This window comes from Puma concolor, chromosome F2 (assembly GCF_028749965.1).
Source record: "Puma concolor isolate L17-30 chromosome F2, mPumCon1.1.hap2, whole genome shotgun sequence".
NCBI lineage: Eukaryota > Metazoa > Chordata > Mammalia > Carnivora > Felidae > Puma > Puma concolor.
This window is the reverse complement of record NC_141684.1, coordinates 36609613-36615827: the sequence shown is the minus strand read 5'-3', so window position 1 is coordinate 36615827 and position 6215 is coordinate 36609613. Positions and strand designations below refer to the sequence as shown.

Genomic DNA, 6215 nt, shown 5'->3' with positions numbered 1-6215 from the left:
GCAGGGTTTATGTCAGTGGCTCCGGGGCTCCTTTGAGTCAAAACCTGCTCCCCTGTGCCTGAAAGAATGGGGCTTTGGCTGGCAGAAGTGATCCCAGCAGAGCATTCTTTGCAGGGGTGGTTTTGCCTGAGGGTCTGTGCATCCCTGGGGCAGAAGAGCATTTGGAAAACTGACAAAGTCCATAGCTGGTAGGTATCTTGTGCCGACTTCCTGCCTGACTTTGTTCTGAGACGGCCAAAACAGCAACTAAAGGAAGAAAGAGAGGCAAAAAAAGAGGAAACTCTCTGTTGGCTCTTTTGGATTCCATCTAAAAATCTCCCTGCCCACCGCCCCCAAATTTAGGGGGTGAGAATGCTCAAACCATGTCTGAGAAATTAGTATTAGAATGACACTGACTACCCTCGTGTTAGTTGATGAGTGTGTTCCTACAAGGAAGGCCTGGCTTGGCAGGTGCACTGTGCTAATGCTTCACATAGACTTTTTCTTTAGATATTTACTGGCAAAGGATGGCAATAGAATTGAGCCAATGACAAGATATTTTTTTTTTCAAAAATCATTTAAAAGAATTCTTGAAATTATAAAATTTGTATACGGTCATCGAAGAAGGTCTGGAAAATCCGCAAAGACCTAAAATAGCCAGGAGTCCCACCATAGTAATACCTTCTTGGCCTATTTTCTTCTAGTCTTTTATTTCTAGTAGCAGGTCCAATATTGATAGCTGTTATGATGGCCGAGCCACTAATGTCCGTTGCAAGGCTGATCTCAGGAGTGACTGTAGGACAGACAGCAGGACCCTATCTGTAGTGTGTGAGGGGATGAGGGAAAGATGAAAAATGCAGGGGGAAAAAAACCCATCGGCTGGTCAGATGTCTGTCATAGCACAGGTGTGCCTTGTGGTAAGAAACCTAATGCCCTACTGCGAATTCCCATGTCGGGGTATCACTCTTATTTTAGTTGTGATGGCAGATTGGGTTATTGGTCCCTAGTCTTTGTTCCTCCCATCATGTGACCCTTCCAGCACCAGAAGAGTTGACTGATAGTTCCGTGCCCCATTGTCTTTGGACTTAGCCACATGACTTGCTTTGGCTAATAGAAATTAGTGGAAGTGATGTGAGCAGGGGTTTTAGATATGCCTTCATGGCTTGGCTTAGTCTCTTGCATTTCTGCCACCTGTCACAAGATGAAGTTGCCTGGATAGCCTCTCGGAATGAGGAGACACTTGGAACAGACCTGAATACAACTGGCAGCTTGGAGCCACACTTTGCTAGTTTCATTCACCCAGGAGAGTCATAGCCCCCTGCACACCCATAAGCAATAAGTAAATGCCTATTGTTGTAATGCACTGAGATTATGGCATTGTTTGTTACACAGCATTTTAGTAGCAGACATCTGAAGGAAGCAACTACTATAATTGCTTGGATGTGAAGCTTCAGTAATATCTGACATCTGCATTTCCTTTATCCCCATAGTTATTTCTTGTCAAGTCCTCTTTAGCTCCTTTGAATTCTCTTCCATATCTGTTCCCTGACTCCCTTTCCACTGCCATCATCCTTTAACACTTCCTACCTGGGTTCCTGCAATGGCTTCCTTAATGAACTTATTTCTTCCCCATCCAGGAGTGCAAGACTCAACCGCCTTACAAAACCCCCTGCACCACAGGAAACCTCTGCTCAAAAGGCTGAGAAGGCTTCTCTTTATTTCAAAGTAGAAGCAGCCAGGCAACTCAGAGCTAAGTTTTAATAACCAGCCTCAACCTGGCGTTCTGATACAATTCTCTCCTCTGCTTTCCATAGCTCTCTTTTACAGCTGACCCTTGAACAATGGGGGGTCAGGTGTGCTGATCGCCCTGTGCAGTCAAAAATCCGTGTATAACTTTTGATCCCCTAAAAACGTAGCTACTAATAGCCTATTGTTGGCCAGAAGGCTTATCTGTGATAGAAACTGTCGATTAGCATCTATTTTCTATGTCACGTGTATTGTATTTTTTTTTTTATAATTAAAAAAAAAATTAAAAAAAAAAAAAGAGTATTGGCCTCAGGGGTGCCTGGGGGGGCTCAGTCAGTCGAACGTTCGACTCCTGACTTCAGCTCAGGTCTTGCTCTCATGGCTCGTGAGTTTGAGCCCCGTGTCAGGCTCTGTGCTCACAGCGCAGAGCCTGCTTGGGCTTCTCTCTCTCTCTCTTCGCTCTCTACCCCTCCCCCACTGACACTCTCTCAAAATAAATACATAAACTTAAAAAAAAAAAAAAAAAAGACTCTTGGCCTCATTCTCGACATGGCAGGCAGAATGCTAGACATCACATCCACCATTCCAGGCAGCAGATTGGAAGAAGGACAAAAAAGAAAAAGGGAGTAAAGAGTAGATACCAGCTGGCCTCTCCGGGTAGTGGCCACATAACATCTGCTTGTACCTCATTGGCCGTACTTATAAGGCCAGATAGAGCTGCAAAGGAGGCTGGAAAGTATAGTCTTTATTCTGGGAGGCCACATGCCTAGCTCAAAACTGGGAGTCATTACTATGGAAAAGGAAGAAAGAGGGGTATGCGGGGGCAACAGCCTGTCTCAGATATATTCCCTTGCTGAATCCTCATGACACTCCTGTGAGATGGATACTGTTCTTATGCTCATTTTACAGAGGGGAAAACTGAGGCACAGAAAGGGTGACTACCTTGGCCAAGGCCACACAGCAAGGGTGAACTCAGGCGCCCTGCTTTCGGAACCTCTGCTCTTCACCCCCATGCCACCCAACTTCCCTGGGAGTAAATCTGCCCACCTGACTCATGTGCTCCCTCAGCTAAGCTCCCTTCTGTCCCCTGCACCTCCCTCCAGGGCCCAGGTTCAGGCTCTGCCTGCTCCTGTTCTTCCCGATCTCCTCCTGGAAACCCTCCCCCTGTGCGGCATCATCGTCCTGGCTGACAATGCCCAAGAGGCAGAGAAACAGCCAATACAGCATCAGAATACATACTCCGTCTAGGCAGTTCGGTATAGTAATTAAGAGCTTGAACTCTGGAATCCAGCAGAGTGAGGTTCGAATCCTATGTGACCTTGCCCAAGTCACTTGACCTTTCTGATCCCTCTTCTTTAAAAAGGGAGGTAGAGAGAACCTGACACATAGGACGATCGTGAGGGACAAATGAGATCATGCACCTAAGTCCCCAGGCCACCGCTTGGCACAAAGCAGGTGCTCAGTACAACAAAGCTGCTACGATGTCCTTGCCTTCCAGACGGGAATGCCTTAGACAGAGAGGGGAAGAACGACCTTTGCTGGAGGCCCTTGCCAACTGTCTGCCTCTCCTCTCTTAGGGATCTGCAGGGGTTGCTTGTGTACTTCCATCTAGGGCTCCAACCCTTTAGACATGGCCCTGACCAACCGTTAGGAGTGACAAGCTCTGATTTCCTTGATTTGGAATACAACCTGGCCACCCTAGGGAATCTGGTTAGTGGGGGAAATGCTACTACTGAACAGATGCGAAATATCCCTCGTGAACAGAACGCAGGGCATCAAGGTATCTGCCAGAGGGAATGATTTTTGTTGTTACACAAACATGTCCTATCAGAGCCCGTATAAATCCAGAGAACAGGTGCATTTCCAGAACAGATTACCTACCTCTGGCGACCGAGGAAGGGGCAGGGGAAAACAGGCCACGTTATTTTAACATTCAGTAATGCTCTTACTGGACGTAAACAGAAATGAAAATCGGGACGGATGGAGGAAAAAACACCTGCTCATGAACAAGACGCCTTCTCAGGAACAGAGCTTCTTGTGATGCTCTTTGTTTTACCCAGAAAGAACCGGGTTCTATTCGTTGGGCTTGGGAAGATGCAGCAAAGCCCGTGCCCGACCACGGCAAAGGCAGAGCTTTCTGGAGGCCCCCTGGCCCCCTTTCTGAACCCCTCAGGAGGCCAGGCTCTGGTGCCCTCCAGCTCTGCCCTTCCCTGCCCCCAGCTGCCTGCCGGGAGGCACACATGTGGACAACCAAGCTGTGTTTCTCTCTTACTTCGTTCCTTCCAGTCCACTCTTCCTGCTTATTTCCTTATCACCCTTATCACCTTATTTCCTTATCACCCTTATTTCCTCACGTCCGGGCTCGTATTGTCGTCTTCTGAACAGTTTCTAGGCTCCGAGTCTCCCATACCTCTCCTCGCCACCCCACCTCCACTCACACAGCCACCAGTCAGAAGGGCTGACCTTTTGTACCTCCTCCCTTTGAGTGTAAATTCTTCTTACCATTTTCCTTGACTGTTTTTTCAGAGGTGAAGGATTCTAGCTCTCCAGACAGTGCATTTCTTCTTTAAGTTTTGACTTCTTTTCTACTGAATCCAAACCTATGTCCCCGATTGCTTCCAGTCAGCTGAGAATTTAGTCCACCAGCTCTCTCTTTCACAGTTTTTCTCCTCACATGGAATCCTTCTCTTTCTCCCTGTGGCAGACTGTTAATTGCCTTCCCCGAATCTGTTTTCTCCTTCAAAAGTAATAGTTTTGGCTGGGCATGGGGCTACCCCGTGAAAAACTACATTTCCCAGACTCCTTTTCCACTGGGGGTGGTCATGGGACTATGCGCCGGCCAACACGACATGGATACAAGCAACATAAGCAACTTCCCAGTTATATCCTTAAAACGACTGAGCGGTTCGTCTTGGGCTCTATCTCCCTGCCTCCCTGGCTGGCAATGGGGAGGGCTGGAGCGGTCACTTTGAACACACAAGTGGAAACCTCATATTGAGGACAGAGCAGAGAGACTTGGATCACCTACCTTGACTGTTGAGGGAGAAATGAACTACCAGCGAAGTAAAGCGTCTGTCTGGTGGACCCCTTTGGTACAGCAGCTTAGCCTGCACTTAATATCCTCGTCCTCACTGACGACAGTCCTACTCATTCTGTAAGTCTTCGTCCAGGCAGACACGTGCCTTTCCACCCTTTGACTCTCAAAGCCCTTTGACCTACCCCCATTCTACCTTGGACTACACCGGTCTGTGGAGGAGTCCTACTTGCTCTTTGCAGCTCGAAGAGGACAGGGGCCAAATCTTCATCATTGTTTTATATTATACGAAGCCTAACACCCAGGCTCACGTGTGATGACTGAGTTAATAAATACGAGTAATTAAAATGAAGTAAATAAAACGAGTACTAAAATATAATAAATCACTAATAAATGAGTTGAATGAATGTATAGGTTATTCTTCATTGTCTCTATACGCAATGACTTATAATAAAATGAGCAACTAGTCGTATGTGTTTAAACAACCATATCCCGGGGTGCCTGGGTGGCGCAGTCGGTTAAGCGTCCTACTTCAGCCAGGTCACGATCTCGCGGTCTGTGAGTTCGAGCCCCGCGTCGGGCTCTGGGCTGATGGCTCGGAGCCTGGAGCCTGTTTCCGATTCTGTGTCTCCCTCTCTCTCTGCCCCTCCCCCGTTCATGCTCTATCTCTCTCTGTCCCAAAAATAAATAAACGTTGGAAAAAAAAAAAAATTTAAACAACCATATCCCAAAACTGCTAGATAAGAGGTCATTGTCAAGCTAGAGAATGAGGTGCCATACTTGTCTTTCTCCTGTTCAACATTACTATCAGTAACTTCAGTGGAACGGTCAGTATACCCATTGTACCTGTGGCTAACATAATGGGAAACCAATAAACTAGATAAGAGAATCAAGAACAACAACAACAAAACATTTGTAAAGACAAGTACAATGGACGAAAATTAAACTAACAGATGAAGTTCTGAATATCAGCTCAAAGGGTGGGCAAAAGGAAAGGACAAAAGAAGACTCAATTAAAGATTATATTTTTTAAAAGCTTAAGGATTTTGACCAGAAGCCCAGTAGGAATCAAGGATAGGATATGATGGCCAAAAAAATGTTAGTGCAATTTTTGGGCTGAATAAATTCGTTCGAGAACTGCTTATTCAGTGCCTATTCCGTGCCTGGTGTTGTGCGAGAGACAAGGGTGAAGAAGGTGTGGCCCCTGCCGGCAAGCTTACGGCACAAGGCAGACGGTGCTCGGTGCAAAGAGTGTGACCACAAGCAAGTAGCTGAGTTTGGCCTGAGTGTGGGGAACAATAAGGCAAGGGGGGGGGGGGTGTTCGGCACCAACCTGTAGGGCATCCATAATGCCAGGCTATGGAGATTGGCATTTATGTGAAAAGAGGGACAACTGAAGGATATTACGGGGGGAAAAATCAGTGTTTTAGAAAGATTTCTTTGGAAGCAGTCTGGT

General features: G+C 46.8%; 1 long non-coding RNA gene across 1 annotated transcript; it reads right to left on the bottom strand.

Moving 5' to 3' along the window:
• Positions 1-3508: 3508 nt before the first annotated feature.
• Positions 3509-5247, bottom strand: LOC147571944 (uncharacterized). Its single transcript, XR_015246765.1, has 2 exons — positions 4050-5247; positions 3509-4015 (listed from the first exon to the last, which is right to left on the bottom strand). It is a non-coding gene; the product is annotated as an uncharacterized LOC147571944 (long non-coding RNA).
• Between the last annotated feature and the right edge of the window lie 968 nt (positions 5248-6215).